General features: G+C 32.8%; 1 long non-coding RNA gene across 1 annotated transcript in view; it reads left to right on the top strand.

The window, feature by feature from the left end:
* The window catches only part of LOC120889682 (uncharacterized), a 52,601-nt gene that overhangs the window by 6,399 nt on the left and 26,507 nt on the right, over positions 1-19,695 (top strand). Inside the window, exon 2 of the long non-coding RNA XR_005733711.2 lies at positions 14,179-14,257. This is a non-coding gene — a long non-coding RNA (uncharacterized LOC120889682). The remainder of the gene's footprint in view (positions 1-14,178; positions 14,258-19,695) is intronic.

Here is a 19,695-nt window from a genome sequence, read left to right as displayed (position 1 = left end):
TTAAATAGCACCTTTCTTGTAAGTATCCCAAGCCCACTTATTATAGGTAACAAAAATTAATCCTTATATCCTATCTATGTGACATCTCTTTTATATGCCTCTCATTATTTCCTGTTACACTTATTTTATATGAAAGGAAGGAATCACAAACTATAAAACTGCTTTTACTGTAATTGTTGGAGAGACTCTCCTAATGCAATGAAAATAAATTACTTCAGGTGTCAAAGTACAACATAGTGCAATTTTGTTATCAACTGTTAATTGATTATTAATCATCAGTTCACAAAGGGCTAATAGTGTTCTTGTAGAGAAGAGAAAAGAGGCTATGTTGGCTAGTCCCAAGGAAAGCCAAAAGGCTGTGCAAGGTGGCATCTCCTCAGCTGAGGCAGTTTTGTTAAGTGATGCTGACTAATGAGGTAGCAGATACTGATAAGAACCCAGCAGCAGAAGGAATTATAATAGACCCCACTGAAAAACAATCAAAGACAGGTAAATCATAATAATGTGTACTGTAAAAGTGACAGCAATATGTGTTCTGTGGTCACAGGGAGACTTAATGCAAGGCCACCAACAGTGACGAGGCTTGGAAGTCAGGAAGTGTGGTTGTTTTTCAGTGGAGATCAGCACAATTAATATGTCAGGAAATTTTAGAGAAAACTTTATGCTTGACCATAGGAAGGTTTTAAACAGTAATAGAAAAGTCACTCTACTAGAGATTTTTGGATATTAGAAAAATAATGATAAATAAAATAACCTTCAAGTGAAGTGTCTGGCCACAGATTTTTTTTTTTTTTTTTTTTTAACAAGGGCAAAAGAATCTAACACCAGGAGCATTGGAACTCTATCCTATAGTCATTTTCCACTCCAGGCCACCCTCTCTTTTCTCCAGGTCCAGTTTTGTCTGTTGTTTATCCTTTGAGCATATTCTCCTTGGTAAAGCAAAGCCTACTACAAATGCCAGCCCTGCACAGAGAGCAAGCTGCAGTTGCCCATCTATCCTCCATATCCAAAAAGGAACAGTAGAGTTTCCCCACTTTTTTCTCTTTACATTACTTCTATTCTCATGTGACCTAATTAAAATTTCAGCTCTTCAGATTTCTTAGACTGACTGGTATGAATACAAATCTTAGCATGATTTGCTCTCAATTATGCCAGTTATTTCAAAATGAAAATGTGTTCTCCATAAAGGGATGAGATGTGTGTGTGTGTGTGTGTGTGTGTGTGTGTGTGCATGCATGTATTTCCTTTTGAAGTCTAAATTGTTGACTTTTTAATTTTTCCAGTATTGAGACAAAACATGTTTGTGAGTCAGATTTTACTAAGACTGACTTCAGGTAGCACACATAAGGAACCATTTTTAATGTGGGAGACATTAACATGGTCTAAAATATTTCAAAAGATACTCTTTCTGACATCTCAGTTGGGTTTATCTTCTTAGTGGAATAACTGCCTTGCTTATTGAGGGAAGAGCTTCATCTAATAGAAATTACCAAGCACATCAAGCTTATCTTTCTCTAATACACAAACTGATAGCTGCATTTTTCATTGGAAAGTTGTACAACATGATATTAATATATAATGTATATGTAAGACATATGTGTATGTATGCAGATACATATGTGTGTGTGCGCGCGCACGAATAATTGCCACAGTCAAGCAAATTAACCTCCTAATTACCTTCCATAGTTACTTTATTTGCGTGTGTGTATGGTAAACACCTAGAATCTATTATTTCAGCAAATTTAAAATATAAAATATGATATAATTTACTATCGTTTTTACAATATTGCTCCTGCATAACTGCAAGTTAGTATTCTTTCATCAACTTCTTCGCATTTCTTCCCACTCCACAAACTGTTAGCCACCACACTTTTCACTGCTTCTGCTTTTGACTATTCTTGATTTTGCATATAAGTGAGATCATGAAGTAATTTTTTTCTGTGTATTCCTATTAAACATTGACATTTTTTTCCTTTCATTATAGTGTTATGTCCTATTAAATGAAGTTTCCAAGTAAGTAGCAATATTCTTATAAAAATTACAAACAAAAAGGTGTATGCTACAGCTCTAAGAGAACTTTACTTAAAATCAAATTACCATCTACAAACTCTTCTTATTATAAAATTTACTCAAATATTAGCAGACTAAATATCAGAAAAGAGAGCTGTTCTAAGTGTTATTCAAATTATTCTTTATGTAACTCAATACCTATTCATTTTACTCCCTGTCCAGGGATTTGATTTCCTCATTTTTAATTTTTCCCCCCTTTTTTTGGTGGCATTTATTGATACATGATGGTTGAATTTGTTGTGACATTTTAGTACATGCACAAAATATGACAATATAATTTGGCCAATATACCTCTCCAAGCCTTCTCCTCTCCCTTACCTCCTCTCATCCCTTGATCCCTTTCCTCTATGGATTTCCATTTGCTTTTCCTGTGATCACCCCACCATCTTCCTTCACATTAAGAAAACATAGGATCCTTGGCCTTCTGACTTTGGCTTATTTTGCTTAACATAGTCTCAAGTTCTATCCATTTTCCTGCAAATGACATAATTTCATTTTTTTGGCTGAATATTTTTCTCATTTTAAGGATTACTGAATGTACAGAACAGGGAGGAAGAGCATGAGGAAAAGATTAACATTAAACAGAGATGAGTGGAGGGAGAGAAAGGGAGAGAGAAGGGAAAGCATATAGAAATGGTAGGAGACCCTCAATGTTACACAAAATTACATATAATAGATTGTGAGGGGAAAGAGGGGGGACAAGGGAGAGAATTGAACAACAGCAGATGAGGTAGAGAGGGATGATGGGAGGGGAAGGGAGGGGAGATAGTAGGGGATAGGAAAGGCAGCAGAATACAACAGTCACTAATATGGCATTATGTAAAAATTGTGAATGTGTAACTGATGTGATTCTGCAATTTGTATTTGGGGTAAAAATGGGAGTTCATAACTCACTTGAATCAAATGTATGAAAGATGATATGTCATGAGCTTTGTAATGTTTTGAACAACCAATAAAAAAAGAAAAAAAATCAACAAAACAAACAAACAAAAAAGGTTTCTGAAATAAATTTTTATTTACAGAATTCTAATCTGAGGTTCTTTGTGACAATGTTATTTGGACAAGTATAATATTGAAATTAATTTGAATATGGTAGATTAATCTTACAACTAATATAAATTTTGCTTTTTAATTCTTACCTTCTTTTTATATATTTATTTTTTAGTTATAGTTGGACACAATATCTTTATTTGATTTATTTATTTTTATGTGGTGCTGAGGATGAAACCCAGGGCCTCATATGTACTAGGTGCGTGCTCTACCACTAAGCCACAACCCCAGCCCTAATTCCTTCCTTCTTTTAATCAATGTCTGCACTATTAATTTTCTGACACTATGTCACATAGAAAGATGCATAATCTTTGCTTTTAAAAAATTTATAGTCCAGAGAAGTAAATGAAACATCTGAAGAACTTTAACAGAGGTCCTCTCTGAACTATGCAGGATATTGAAGAATTCCTCATTCTTCACTATGCAAAGAAGATGTACATCTACATCTTAGTGTCTATGCCTGAATCTACATGGATATTAGTGTCTTTATAGCATATGTCAATATCTGTATTTGTCCAAATGTGATAGGAGCATAGAGACTGTCTAAAATTTATGTGTTCAGGAAAGTTAAAATTAGTAAATAAAGATAGATGCTAACACCTCTGGAATGTGATGAACAGGTAATAGCATTGGTGTAAGTTACAGCTATATAAATAAGAGACTTGTATATCATTTTAAGGGATTGGAATCATTACAAAGCTTAATAAGAAGAAGATAATCCTGAAGATGAATAGTCCTAAAGAAGAAAAACCAGTTAGGGAGCTATTACAATATTTGAAATCATAGATTATGAAAGAGTGTTTTAAGGGAATGAATTACAGAGAATTTTAAGAGTAAGGTATAAGAAGTTGGGGACAAATTGTGTGTCGGGGAGGTTGACAAAATTCACTCTGCAACATTTATTTTCTTCTTAAAGTAAATTAAGCAAATATGATGAACAAAATGGATGAGAAATAGATTTTATCTGCACAGAGCCTTATGTTCATTGACATGTAAACAAGAAGTTTCACCCAATCCACTGTTCTGAGCAGAACAAAAGGGGAACTTCACTTGCTCAAAAGTAATGGATTAAGCTGAGATAGAGAATACATGTTTCGTGGATAAATAATGAGTTCAGTGGTGGACACGGTTCATACAGATTCAATTGTGCAGCACTGGAGAAAGCTGTACTGCATAATATTGAGCACCTGTGATTAGCGGTTAGTGATGATTTGCAAGTAGGTGGTATTGGTAGCTGCCATAAGGAATAGATAAGGTTTTTCTTTTCAGAATGATGACATGGGAAGAAGTCACAGACAAAGATGGAATCTTGGAGTAGACCCCATTTTTGACTCACAGAGAATTAAAGAACAAATGTTGAACACAGAAAAAGCAATATCATCTATGTAGGAGTAGAATCATGTGAAATGATGTTAAGAAGCCAAAGAAGGAGATAGTTTGAAGAAGAAATGTGTGCCTAAATGTGCATAAATTTTAAAGAAGACATATAAATTAAGAAAACATATTTTTGATTTGGCGGACAGAGATTCAGAGCACACACACATGCAATATAGTTATGAAACCTGCTTCCAAATAATGAATATAAAAATTATCAAACTTTGATATAATGAAAAGAAAGCCTGAGAAAAATTGAAAAAAAAAAGTCACCTGACACAGCTGTTTTTGTTTATTTGTTGCCATTTAGCTGGATTTAACTTGGAGTCAATAATACTAATAGTTTTAAAAGTTTTGTTTTTGTTTTCTTTCCTAGAGCAATGTTTCTCAAGCAAGTTATTGTACTATTTTCTGTTGATGTTGCTGCTCTTAGATCAGATCTCAGGAATTCACTAATCCATATAATAAGTATACATTGACATTTGTATACATATATATGCACATACACACAGTATTTTATGTATTCATTTCAAAAATGGATTGCTCTTAAAAGCATAACATAACTCAGAGTTCTTACTGCAGCATATGAATTAAATGATAGCAACACAACATTTGCTCATTTCCATTGGAAAGTATCTTGGCAGGTTTGATACTTAAGGAACAAATCTAAGGTACAGAAATACTTCTTCGTATTTCTTATTTGTTCCAGTAAGAATGATTATTTTTTAATAAATTCCAGTTAAGATTAGTCATGCCTTTATTTCTTTATTTACAACATATGTTAATGTGGGTAGGATATACATTTTTAATTGTAAATGTTGTGCAGTATAATTGTCATTAGTGATTAGACTTATAAATAATAAGGTCTTAAATTTCAAATCACTAATGCTAGATTCAAGTAGGATATTCTATTTAAAATTATTCTAAAAAACCTGTACAATCAGAAAAATGATAAATTATTTGATTCAAGTATATGAATTGTTAATACCATTGTACTGTCATGTGTAACTAATAAAAAAAATGAAGCTAAGGCTAGAATAGGTGGCACATGCCTATAATCTCAGTGACTTGGAAGACAGAGACAGGAGGATTGCAAGTTCAAAGCCAACCTCAGCAACTTAGCAAGGTCCTAAGCAACTTAGAGAGACTCTATGTCAAATTAAAAAAAAAAAAATTATGGGGATATTGCTCAGTGGTTAAGTGCCTAATTTCCCCTGGGTTACATTAGCATCTCCTCCCCTCCCCCTGCAAATAAAAAGAAAGAAATTAAGAGTTCTCCACTCAGGACTAAATCCATAAAATTTACTAGAAATACAAACAATATATTTCAGTTTTATTCTGGGGCTGAAAAACAAATTATTATACATACATATGTGCATCTTAAATACCCTTGCACTTTATGGAAATGAATGCTTAAATTTAAATTTGGTCTTCTAAAATGTTTATTTAATATATAAAAATATGACTAGAATAAATATTTTTATTTGGGTCTATGCTTACAGAAATGAATTTTAATTAACCCAGCAGCAGATGATAATAAGATTATTAGCATGTACAAAGTGTGTAGGTAATAGAAACAGAACAAGAAGCAATTAGTAGAATTAGCTGTTTTTTCTACCAAGAAACAATATCCTAAATACTAATTGTTTTTCTTATTCCCATCTCTGCACATATCACTAATAGCATCATTAAATTAGTGTAACACAACATTATAAGCACTAAATATACTTATTGATTTGCTATCAAAATGACATAATCATGGGCTTAATAATATTTCAGAGGAATTACATACAATGGGGTAACTTGAGTTATTTTTAAATTACATTTATTTTTTTAGGTTTGGATAAATAAATGTTTTCTCTGCTATAAACTGTCTCTATGTCATACTTTTAAAATTATGCAGTACTCCTAAGGATTTTAATTATCATTTTTATATATGTATTTATTATTAATAAAGATCTTAAAATGGTCATGAAATAAAGTCCTTGCCTTTAGGAGTAGCAAAATGAAGTATGAGAAATTTAGTATTAATTTTTACTTTTTAAAGTTGAAATTTCTTAAATTCTACTTTTCACACTTCATATTTCCAACTGAGTTTCACATGAATTTGATTTTGATAATAGATTAGTGGACTTCTGCTCTGACTTCGATTTTTCTATTATCCCTATGTAAGAGATGCTGATTGACAAATTAAGTGAAAAATAGAGAAACGACACAATCTTTTCAATTTCAGTTTTAATTTTAAGAAATTAAAATTAATTTCTTAATTTTCTTCCATTTATCCTTCTTCTTTCATAATCACCAATCTTCTGTTTTTAAAATTTTAAATTTATTCTTAATTGATACATAAAAAATAAAATTGTATACATTAATGGAGTACAATGTAACATTTTGATATGTGTATATATTATGTAATGTCTTGGTTAAACATTTATCACTTCAACCCTTTACCATGTCATTTTGGTGAAAATTCAAAACCCTTCTACATATTGAAATATATACTGTTGTTATATATTGTCATGCTACCATGTAACAGCACCTTGAATTATCTCATTTCTAAGGATAATTTAGTGACCATTGATCTTCCAACCTTTCCCACCCACTTTGCCAGACCTCTGGTAACCACAATTCTATGATCAGCTTCTATTAGATCAAGTTTTTATTAATTCATTTTTATTTTTTGGAATTTTATTTATTTTTAAATTTGTTCTAATTAGTTGTGCATGACAGTAGAATGTATTTTGACACCTTGTACACAAATGGAGCACAACTTCTCATTTCTCTAGCTGCACATGATGCAGAGTCACGCAGGTCATGCAATCATACATGTATACAGGGTAATAATGTCTGTCTCATTCCACCATCCTTCCCACCCCCATATTCACTCCCTCTGCTCACTCCCCTCTGCCCAAACCAAACTTCCTTCATTCTTCACTAACCCACCCCCTCCATTATGGATCAGCATCTGGTTATCAGAGAAAACCTTTGGCCTTTGGGTTGGGGGTTTGGCTTATTTACTTAGCATGATATTCTCCAGCTCCATCTATTTACCTGTCAATGCCATAATTTCACTCTTCTTTAAGGCTGAGTAATATTACACATATTATACCACATTTTCTTTATCTATTCATCATTGCAGGACATATACATTGGTTCCATATTTTAGCTATTGTGAATTGAGCTACTGTAAACATTGATGTGGCTGTGTCACTGTAACATGCTCATTTTAAGTTCCTCGGGTATAAACCAAGGAAGGGGATAACTGGGTCAAACAGTGGTTCCATTCCAAGTTTTCTGAGGAACCTCCATGCTGATCTCCAGAGTGGCTGCTCCAATTTGCAGTTCCACCAGCAATGTATATGTCTACCTTTTTCTACACATCTTCGTCAAAACTTATTACTGCTTGTATTCTTGATAATTGCCATTTTGACTGAGATAAAATCTTAGGGTAATTTTGACTTGTATTTCTATAATTGTTGGAGATGTCGAACAGTTTTTCATATATTCATTGATTAATAAGTTTTCTTCTTCTGTGAAGTGTCAGTTCATTTCCTTATCCCATTTAATGATTGGGTTACAGAAGGGGAGAAGAATCTTCCACATGCATCTCAGAGCACTATCTCGAGGATATATCAAAACTCAAAAATCTTAACACCAAAAACAAAACAAAACAAATAACCCAACCAATAAATGGGCTGAGGAACTAAACAGAGATCAACATTTTAGATGCCACATATTTGTGAAATCATGCTGTACTTGTCTTTTGGGTTTTAGCTTATTTCACCTAACATAATGATCTATGGTTTCATACACCTTCCTGTGAATGACAAGATTTCCTTCTTTTTATGTCTGAATAGCATTCCATTATGTATATGTAATGTACTTTCTCTATCCATTCACTAGTGGATGGACTTAGTTTGTTCCATATCTTGGCTAGTGTGAATAGTGTTGCGATGAAAATGTGAGTGTTGATGTCTGTCATGCTTATCGATTTCATCTCCTTTGGATACACACTCAGTGTAGGATTGTTGAATTATGTGGTAGTTCTACTTTTAATGTTCTTGGGGACTGCCATACTGTTTTTCATAATGGTTGTACTAATTAACATTCCCACCAACATTGCACAAGGAACTCCCTTGCACCAACCGTTTTTTGTCAACCCTTATCTTTATACTTTGATGACAGCCATTTGTACTGGGGTAAAGTAATATCTCACTGTAGTTTTGATTTGCATTATCCTGATGATCAGTGATGTTGCACGTTTTGTTGATGTCCTTGTTGGCAATTTGTATATCTTCTTCTGAGAAAGGCCTGTTTAGATCTGTTGCCCGTATTTTAATTGCTTGGCTAATGCTGACACTAGTCTACAGGTTCTGTCTATGAACCAGTTTATACCAGGGATAGATTTCATCATGGCAAGCCTGTCATTAGACATCAAGACAAAGGCCTGTGCTAGTTTTTGTGCCTGTTCTCCCTGTCCCCCGCCCCTGCCATGGCTCTGGTTCTGAGGCATGAAGTTGACGGAGGGGTGGCTGAGGCCATTATCTCTCTGGTCTGAAGCAATTCCAGATGCTTAGGGTTTTGACCTGGTCTCTAGGAGGTAGGTGGCTTTTCCCAGCACTGGTTTTCATCATGGGAGGGGACCTCAGACTGGGATTCAAGTGAAGGCTTTGATTTAATTCTCTCTTTCTTCCCAACAAGGAGGCGTTCCTTTCACCTAGGCTGCTTGAAGTTTGAACAACTCTTTCATTCCTGCCCTCTTAAATAATCTTCATTTTGTTGGGCAAACTGAAAGCAGGAATTATGGTTTCTCACCTGACCTCTTAAGCTTTTGTGAAAGGTGTCTGGTGCCTGAATATCTGTTCAACTTGGTGTGACAATACAGAGCGGATCTTACTCAGTTGCCATCTTGCTCTGAGGATCATTCTTCATTCTTTTATTTATTTATTTATTTATTGCAGTTGGGGAATCTAACCCATAATTTCCCATGTGCTACACAAGCACTCCCATTGAACCACAATTCCCAATTCTCCCATTTTTAGTTCTATAGTAATGATATATATGGAACCCCCAAATAAATAAATAAATAATGAATAGATTTTATATTCTGAAAATAAGCTTATTCTAACAGATTTTAACACTAAGGATCTCAAATTTTATAGAATCCAGACACGTTTGCACTTAAAAAATATATTAATATTTTCAAAGATATTTTATTGATTGTGTTATCAATATTGACCATATAAGAAATTAAAACCAAAAAAACTACTAGTTATTTATTAATTACTATAAAAAGAAATAATGAACCATTGTATGCTAGCAGAAACATATTTTAGTAATAAAATAACTTTACTTTTATAACAAACATAATGAAAAGAATAACATTGTTTTGTGGTTATTTGCCTTAAAGAGTATGAATGATTTCTTGTATATACCACTGCACTTGTTGATGACTAATGGGAAGTAGACACTGAAAAACTCCACTCTACATTCATAAGAGAACAGAAAGCAAAAAAAATCTAAGTAAAATCTTAGCTTTGTTGTGAATAATATTTAAGTTCTTTAACCCTCTGAAAAAAATCAATAGAATACCAGATTCCCAGGATAACCTTCTAGAAACCACTAATTTGGAGAGTATACATTTCATAAAATATAATATTTTAGCTAATTGGACTATAAGGCTTGAAAGATATTCCTTTCTCCATACATATTTGCATATCTAGATTTAATTTGTCACTTACCTCCATTTAAGTAGCTAATATATGTTCATGGTAGAGGAAGCATTTGGATAAGCTATAGGATTATAAAGCTCTGGTGGCAATCTTTTTGAGCTATCATTTTCAAAAGTCCTTTTCCATGACTTACTCAAAATGTACTTCAGCACATAACATAGAATGATCAGTAGGGACATTATCAGTAAAACTGCATGTATTCTAAAGTAAAACATAAACACAGGCACGCACATCTTAATAAGCCAAGGGAATAGGGCATAATAGAACATTTACTTTCTAGATATTTTTATTCTAAAGGGTAAAATGAATCAAATGAACCTACACATATTTGAGCTACTCTCAACCAAGTCTTAAGTATAGTTATAATTAAATAATCACCAGAGTTGCTTAGCAAATTGAAATACAGTTTATGTGTGTAAGATTCTGTAAAGCATTATAGTAGCAAATCTCCTCTTGAGACAGGGACATTTTTAATATCTAGGTTTTTTCTAGTTCTTTCTTCTTGCCTTTGTTCACAAGTGCTCAATATTTCTTAAGCCCCAAAGTAGCTGTCAAAGTGGCATTTCAGCTGGGATCAGTGGCACATGCCTGTAATCTCAGTGGCCCAGGAGGCTGAGACAGAAGGATCACAAGTTCAAAGTCAGCCTCAGCAAAAGCAAGATGCTAAGCAACTCTGTGAGAACCTGTCTCTAAATATATATATAAAATAGGGCTGAAGATGTGGCTCAGTGCTTAGGTTCCCTTGAATTCAGTCCACTGTATTTTCAACCAAAAACCACATATGATCCTATTTGTTTTTGCTTTCTCCTTTTTTTATCTTTCCATTATTTTCTTCTTTCTCCTATCACAACTCTGCCCTTATCATGAGACTCATTATAGAATCCTCAACTCTACCTGTTCCACTTCACACCCATAACCAATAATAGAGTAGCAAAGAACTGAGCAGGCAGGGGAAAATATTTTCTAGTGGGAGGGGTGGAGATAAAAGTCCATCAATACTTAAAAATTTTTGTTCCAAAATGAGAAACACATGAAGATACTTTACCTTGAGTTCTCTTCCTGGAACAATACATGGCAATGGCTTCAATTCTTTTTTTTTATAGGAATATTTTTACTTTGGATTCATTCTTATTTTGAAAGATTATTAATGTACAAGAAAAAAAATGCAAGTACTATTTAAAAAGAAAGAAAGAAAAGCTAAGAGGCTCATCCAGTCCCAAGATGTGGTGTTTATGAAAGTGTGTGGAATACAGAGGGGTTCTGATGGCACTACCAAGGTAGAACATGGCATCTCAATTTATTTCCACTTAGTGCAAGAGTACTTTTAGCTCATGCCTCCATCAGAAAGTTAATCTCTTGCAGCAAAAAAAGTTAATTTGTTTTTATTTGTATTTTTTCTTGCTGACACTGTGCGGGCTTTTTATTCTAATTTGTTTTATAATACAGCAAAATGCATTTCAATTCATATTACAGATACAGAACACAGTTTTTCATATCTCTGGTTGTACACAAAGTAGAGTCTCACCATTTGTGTCTTCATACATGTAGTTAGGGTAATGATGTCCATCTCATGCCACTGTCTTTCCTACTCCCATGCCCCCTCCCTTCTCCTCCCTCTCTTTTGCTTTATCTAATCCTCCCTTAGTACCTCCCCCTGCCCTGGACCCTGCAACCCCCATTATAAATTAGCATCCTAATATCAGAGAAAACATTCAACCTTTGGGTTTTGGGGATTGGCTCAATTCACTTAGCATTATATTCTCCAACTCCATCCATTTACCTGCAAATGACATGATTTTATTCTCTTTTAATGCTGAATAGTATTCCATTGTATCTATATACCACATTTTCTTCATCCATTCATAAACTCATAGGATCTAGGTTGGCTCCACAGATTAGCTATTGTGAATTGTGATGCTATAAACATTGATATGGCTGTGTCCCTGTAGTATGCTGTTTTTAAGTCCTTTGGGCATAGGTGGAGGAGTGGGATAGCTGGGTCAAATGGTGGTTCCGTTCCTAGTTTCCAAGGAATCTCCATACTGCTTTCCATATTGGCTGCACCAATTTGGGCTGCAGTCCCACCAGCAATGTATGTGTCTCTTCCCTCCACATCCTCACCAACACTTATTGTCGTTTGTATTCTTAATAGCTGCTATTCTGACTGGAGTGAGATGAAATCTTGGCACCAAACAAACAAACAACAACAAAAAAACAGTCAATAAATGGGCCAAGCAACTAAATAGATATTTCTCAGAAGATGATATAGAATCAATCAACAAATATGTGAAAAAACATTCAATATCTCTAGCAATTAGATAAAGGCAAATCAAAACTACTCTAAGGTTTCATCTCAGTTTTTCTTTGTATTTTATTCACTCATTGATATTTTATTGAAACTTTTTTCTTATTTTATGTTTGCTGAATTTAAAACTCTTCTAAAATTCTTATTTAACAATTATTTTATTGATATATTATTATTTCACTAATAGTTGGGTTCACAGTGTCATCATCCAACATGCACAGGGGTTAATTTGCTCCATCTCATTCTCAGTGCTGCCTCTTTCCTTCCCCTCCTCCCTCTCCCTATTCCACATCCTTCACTGTGCTGGTCTTCCTTTTATTTTTTTTTATTCACTCATTTATTGAAATTATTGCTTTATAAGTGTACATCAAAGTGAATTTCACTCTGACTTATTTATACTCATACATAAAATAATTTTGTCAAATTCATTCCACATTTCCTCTACTTTCCTGTCCCTTCTCCTTTCCACTCAACTTCCTTACTCTATTCCACTGATGTTTCCTCAATCCTCATGAGATCCAACACACATCGTCTTTTCCCCCCACTTACTTTTTCCTGGCTTTTGCATTTGAGAGAAAATATTTGACTCTTGATTTTCAGAGTCTGGCTGTTTCACTTAAAACCATGTTCTCTATTTCCATCCACTTACCTGCAAGTGCCAGAGTTTCATTCTTTTTCATGATTGATTAAAACTCCATTGTGTACATATATCACATTTTCTTATTCCATTGATTTGTTGATTGGCACGTGGGGTGGTTCCACAGCTTGACCGCTATGAATTGCACTGCTATAACACTAATGTGCTATATCAGTATAATATGATGATGTTAGTTCTTTTGGATAAATACCAAAAAGAGGAAGAGCTGGATCACAGGGTGGCTCCATTCCTATTGTTTTAAGAATTTCCATACTGCTTTGCAGAGTGAATGTACTAATTTGCAGTCTCACCAACAATGTATGAGTATACCTTTCCTCTACATCCTCATCAGCATTTACTACTTGTAGTCTTGGGGATTGCCATTGTAATTAGAGTGAGATAAAAATCTCATTGTAGTTTTTATTTGAATTTTTCTAATTGCCAGAGATATTGAATATTTTTCATATATTTATTGACAGTTGGTTATTTCTTCTGAGAAATTACTTGTTTAGATCTTTTGCTTACTTATTAATTGGGTTATGTGTTTTTTTGGTATTAAGTTTTTTTTTTATTTCTTTACACATCCTGGATATTAATTCCCTGTCATAGGAGTAACTAGCAAAATTTTTCTTCCATTCTGCAGGACTCTTCTTTGCTTTCTTAATATTTCTCATTTGCTGTGCAGAAGATGTTTTAATTTAATGCTATCCCACCTATTGATTATTGGTTTTATTTCTTGAGCTTTAGAGGCCTTGTTAAGTAATTCAGACCTGCAACAATATGTTGGAGTGTTCAACCTACATATTTTTCTGGCAGTTATAAAATTTTCTAAATCTGATCCACTTTGATTTGACTTTTGTGCATGATAAGATAGGAATCTAGGTTCATTCATTTGCATATGGTATCCAGTTTTCCAAGCACCTTTTTTTTTTTAATATTGAGGATTGAACCTACAGATGCTTTAACACTGAGTACATCCCTAGCCATTTGTTATTTTTATTTTGATACAGGGTCTTCTGCTAAGTTGCCCAAGCTGTCCTCAAACTTGAGATTCTCTTTCCTCAGCCTCTGGAGTTGCTGGAATTACAGGTGTGTGACACTGTATTTGAGTTGTTTTTGTTTTGTGAATATAGAATCTAGCTATGTTCCCCTGCTGGATTCCAATTCATAATCTTTCTGCCTAAACTTTCAGAGTATCTGAGGTTACAGAAATGCAACCACTGTATGCACCTGGATTAAAATAAAAAGAAGTTGTATAGATATTTCCCTTTTCAATAAATAACAAAGAAAGGAACATGTAGAATTCTATAAATAACCCTCAGTTCTAAGACACATATACTTCTGAAGATCCACTTCTAGATGAATAAGCAGATATATCAATCAGCAAAATATAACAGACATACATAGGATGAAACCCAAATCTTGGTAATCCCATTAATATAGTAGAAAATCAAAAAGGTTAAACTAAGTAAATTTGTAAACAAAGATTAAAACTTTCAGGAAACAATAAAAATTTACCCTCATACTATAAATGGCATTCAAAAATCAAATTACATAAAATAATCATATTATTATTGGAAAAAATAAGGGAGTCAACTTTTATTTGTGTTTTATTCAAATTTATAGTATTAAGTCACACATTAATGAAAGCTTCTTACAGGTAAACATAGCTGTAACAAGCTCATGGAAGAAAATGTGGATAATTCTTTATCAAAGGCTATAAAATATTTTTATAAACATATTGAAATTATTGTCCCCCAATTAAAAATTATTTCTATTCAATACAAGTTAATTCATGTTGAGTAAATTGTGACTGGGTGAAGATATTTATGCCACTAAATGACAAAGAGATGAATACTGGAAAATGCTAAAAACCATCTAAATTAAGTAATTAAGAAAGTACAGGGAGGTCAAGGGATATTAATGAGCAGTTAACAGAAGCATATGCCTGAAAGGCTAACAAAGGAATGAAGAGATAACCTACTTTATTAGAAAATAAATCAAGGTCAAAAGTAATTGTAAGATCTCTACAATTAATGGTAGAAATATGTATCATTTTCAGTTAATAGTAGTAACAAAAGGAGATGGATTTTAGGAAAAAATATGATAAGTGTATATAATGACAAACCATTTGTACGATTCAATAAGCCAGGATATACCTCCATTCTCTATACCAAAGTCTGATTTGCTAGACAATGTTTTAGAAACTATAATGTCCACTATTTGTGCATTTTTCTCTGTATCAGAAGGAAGTATGGAAATACATTTTGCAAATTGTATTGCCATTCTCTATCTTGCAACAGAAAGTCCCATGTGGTTTTGAAGGCAGATGGACACTAAGATGGCAACAGGCAATGGTATTGGGTCTTAGCAAATCTGAGGGATTTTTTATTTTTGTTTGTTTGTTTTTCTTGTGGGTGACCATTCTTCCCATGAATGTTGGAGGTACTTCCCTTCAGATTGTTACCTTTTTGATTTCATGGAAGCAGGAAGGAATGAGAGCAAGCAGCAGTCTTTCTTATATTGTCTATACACCCTTCCAAGCTTTTACTAATATTGATCTTCAAGTATTAAATCTGAACCTCCCCTACAGTGGTCTATCCACATATACTGTTTGATATACAAACTAATCTCACTCATGAGTATTGTCCATTAAAATAACCTGTGCTTTCTTTACAACAAAAAGTAACACAGGTTTCAGGACAAATTATACATGGAAAATGCCCAAGTAAAATATGACAAGTGGAATAGTGAGAGGTAAGGAGCAACAACTTAGAAACATGTAAAAGAAGAAAGATGGACCTCAAAAGTTTTGAGAATGAAACAGGAAGAAAATAATAGGACTCATTTTATATCATGTCCATAAATGATAAAACACACATACAACAACTGTGCATGTATGACAAATTTAGACATTGTTCAGAGGTTTTTAATAAGGAAAGTGCGTACATATGGTAATAGAGATGTACAGGCAAATAGAACAGAGTAATCTTAGAAATAAAATAAAATGTATCAGAATAGTGTAAAGAAAGGAGGATAGAATATAAAAGGGATAGCTATAGACCTTTGAATATAGTGTACTTTTAAATGAGTTGAATGAAAGAGAATAAACTCTCTCTGAACCTCAGGAGCAGAAAGGAAATAAGTATGTCACACAAAAAAGCTTTCAATACTGCATGTTTCATCTAAGTTCACACTAGTATTTTCAAATATTATTTTTCATTATAGAACTGTATTTGTTTGTACTAAAATTTAGATCTTCAATGCTCTAGTCCACCAACAGATGTGCATTTTTTCTATGTACATTTTCTTGTACATATTTTGTATATTTTTTATTTTTGTATACTTTTTATGTATCTACATTCATATTCTTCAAATATCTATATACTCTAAAACAACTAACAAATGTTTAATTGACATTTAAACATTAAAAGATATTAAAGATGTTAACATCTAAAGACAAGTAAACAAAAATATAGCAGGAATATTATTTTTTAAATATCAGATTGACATTCTTCCTTTCCTCTAACCTATAAAAATCTTATAAGATCATAATTGACAGAGAGAGGCTATCAGCAAATATTATTCTCTTTCCTTTCCATAAGTCAATATCATTTCTATGACATATTCATCTTTTTAATCAAAATGATATTATTCTATGCTCTCAAAACCCCTTATTTTTCCAGAGAAACAAAGTGAGTAGTTCTGAAGAACAAGTTATGAATTGCCTGAGGCAATCATGGTAGTCCTATATTTTGTTCTTCGAATATGTATAGAAATAAGTACTTCCCAAAGACACATAAATTATGGTTCAGGTATTTTAGAAAATATTTTACTTCCTAATGAAGTTTGAAACTTAATTTTATGTGCTAACTTGACTGAGTTAAGAGATGTCCAGATATGTGTTAAAACATTATCTCTTGATATATCAGTGAGGATGTTTCTGGAGGAGATCAATATTTGAAGTAGTGAACTTGTAATGAGATGGCTCTCCCCAGTGTGTTTGTGAATTATACAGTTTGTATAGTAAACAAAACAAAAATGTTGAGGAGGAGCAAATTTGTTCTGTTTGCTAGACCTGAGACCTGCATCTTCTGTTGCCCATAGTATTGGAAATTGGCTAGTGATTCTTTGGCATCCAGACCCAGATCTGCATTTATCCCATTTCCTCTAACCTCTCCTCAGGTCCTCTCAATCCTTTGTTCTTGGACTGAATTATGACACAGGCTTTCTTTGTTTTCCATCTTGCTGGTGGCAGAATTATGGGACTTCTTAGCCTTGGTAACTACATGAGCCAATTTCTATGAAAAACTCCTCTCATCTTCATCTGTATTTGAAAACTCCATCAGTCTGTTTTCTGGAGTCTACTGATACAAGAAGACAAGAATTGCATCAGGAGTGCCCTTTGTTCCTCCTTAGCCTTATCCATGCCCAGTGAAAATGCGATTTATCTAAAAAAAAACAGTTATCTTGCAACTATCCAACAAGAAGGCATAAGGACTAAACCAAAATGAGTGAAATGTTTAACATGGTAAAATTTTAAAAATCAACTTATGAAGATAAAGTCCTTCTTAGTTTGCGTTTTTTGCCTTATTCATACAGACTCTAATACATTACAAAAACCTTATAATTAAAAGAGATGGTTATAACATGTAAAAGCAGATTAAAATTAAATATAGAACATAACTCTACCAAATTTTATAATTAATGAAAACAAAAAGAGTCAATTTATATATTATTTTCATATTCATAAGGTCTATCTGGAGGGTTGGTTTATTTTATAATGATTCATAGTTAAAAGCAGATGGTTCATAATTTCAAAATAAGGTAAAAAATTAATGTAAAGCATAATGGCTTAGAAAACCTATAAAATGAAATAATTTGGAAAATTATCACTTGAATCATTAAATTCTTACTAATTACACAATTGGTTTATTTTATACTAGTATAAAAAATCCTTTAGGCCATAAGTCATTAATTAAAAATTCTTAAATTAGTAACATGGCTCTAATTCAATAATTTATTTTCAGAAAACAAGATTATGATTAAAAACTGCTTCAGGGATTTTCATTACATTTCTGTTACATAATGATATCATTTTATAATTAGTTATAAAATACTTATAATTATTCCAAGGCTTTAAATTTAAAGAAATATTGCTTTTATACTAACAATTATTTTCTCCATTTTTGTATGATGTTCACAGTTGCCTCCTCTTGCTCTTTTCCCATTTGTCCTTTTAGTTACCTCCTATTGCCTCCATAAAGCATATATCTGACATGACACTTTTTTCTTAACTTAGTTGAGCTACTGTTAATTGCACTTGGATACAATCTAATGGGATTCATGAGCATGCAAATTTTGGACCAAACTGCTGTTCTTCAGTCTTACTTCTTTGCATTCAGATAAGTGCTCCACCCTCTACCCACACCGAGCTAATGGTATCTCCTCAGAAAACCTGTCTACTGAAAAAGATGCCTTGTTCAGAGATTCTGTTAAATTTGGCATAATCACACTTCATTGTCAATATACTGGGTATAAAATGATATCTCATTGTAGAGAATCTGATATCTTTGTTCTTTTATTACAGATTAGCCCTTCTTGGATGTCTTTACATTATTTAGACATAGATTCTTTGTCAATCATAATGTGTTTCAAATACCTTCTCACTGAAAATGTTTGTTTTCTAACTTCCTATGGTATTATTTGATAAATCACCTATCTTAGTCTTAACAAAATTGATATTTTTTTAATTTTTCTTTTTATTATAACCTATTAAATGTATTTATTGACAAATATTTCCTTATACTAAAGGGACAAAATATACTTTGTGTTGTCCCTTAAAACATTTTGTTTGTTATTTACCTTCAACCTCAGGTTTACATTCCAAATAGAATTGCTGTTTTCTTTACATTCATGCTTAATTTTGCTAGGCTAATTTTTAGAAGCCCATTATTTCCCACTTCTCAGTAACACGATTTCTCTCATATACCACATGTATATGTCTATTTCTGGGTTCTTTACTCTGCCACACTGACCAATTACAATCCTTTGGGTCAATACTACACTATCGTAATTGTTATACCATTAAAATCATTTTTATACCCAATAGACAAGACTGTATATGTTAATTTTCTTTACCAAGAGTAGTCTTAGCTATTCTTAAACACTTTATGTTTTCTTGTGAAACTCTTTAACAGAATTAGCTAGGGTTCAACAATAAAAAATATTAAACATTTTTCTCTACAAAGGCTCATACATATGTTGTTTAATTCTCTGTTACCTGTACAGTTGTATTGTTCTTGAAACTAAATTTTGAAATTGTTTTATCCTTTTTCTAGTGTAGCTATTATATATTGTATTATATTTTTAAATTATAGTATTTCTATGATCATTGTTTTTGGGATGTTTGTCTTGTATCTTCTTAAGTTGTTAGATGCAAAAATAAATGAGTTCTAAAAGGTTTCTTTTTAAGTTTTTTGGGGGCAATTTTTTGTGGATAATTATGACATTTTAAAATAGATGCC

This window comes from Ictidomys tridecemlineatus, chromosome 4 (genome assembly GCF_052094955.1).
Source record: "Ictidomys tridecemlineatus isolate mIctTri1 chromosome 4, mIctTri1.hap1, whole genome shotgun sequence".
Lineage (NCBI taxonomy): Eukaryota > Metazoa > Chordata > Mammalia > Rodentia > Sciuridae > Ictidomys > Ictidomys tridecemlineatus.
This window is presented reverse-complemented; position numbering and strand designations above follow the sequence as displayed.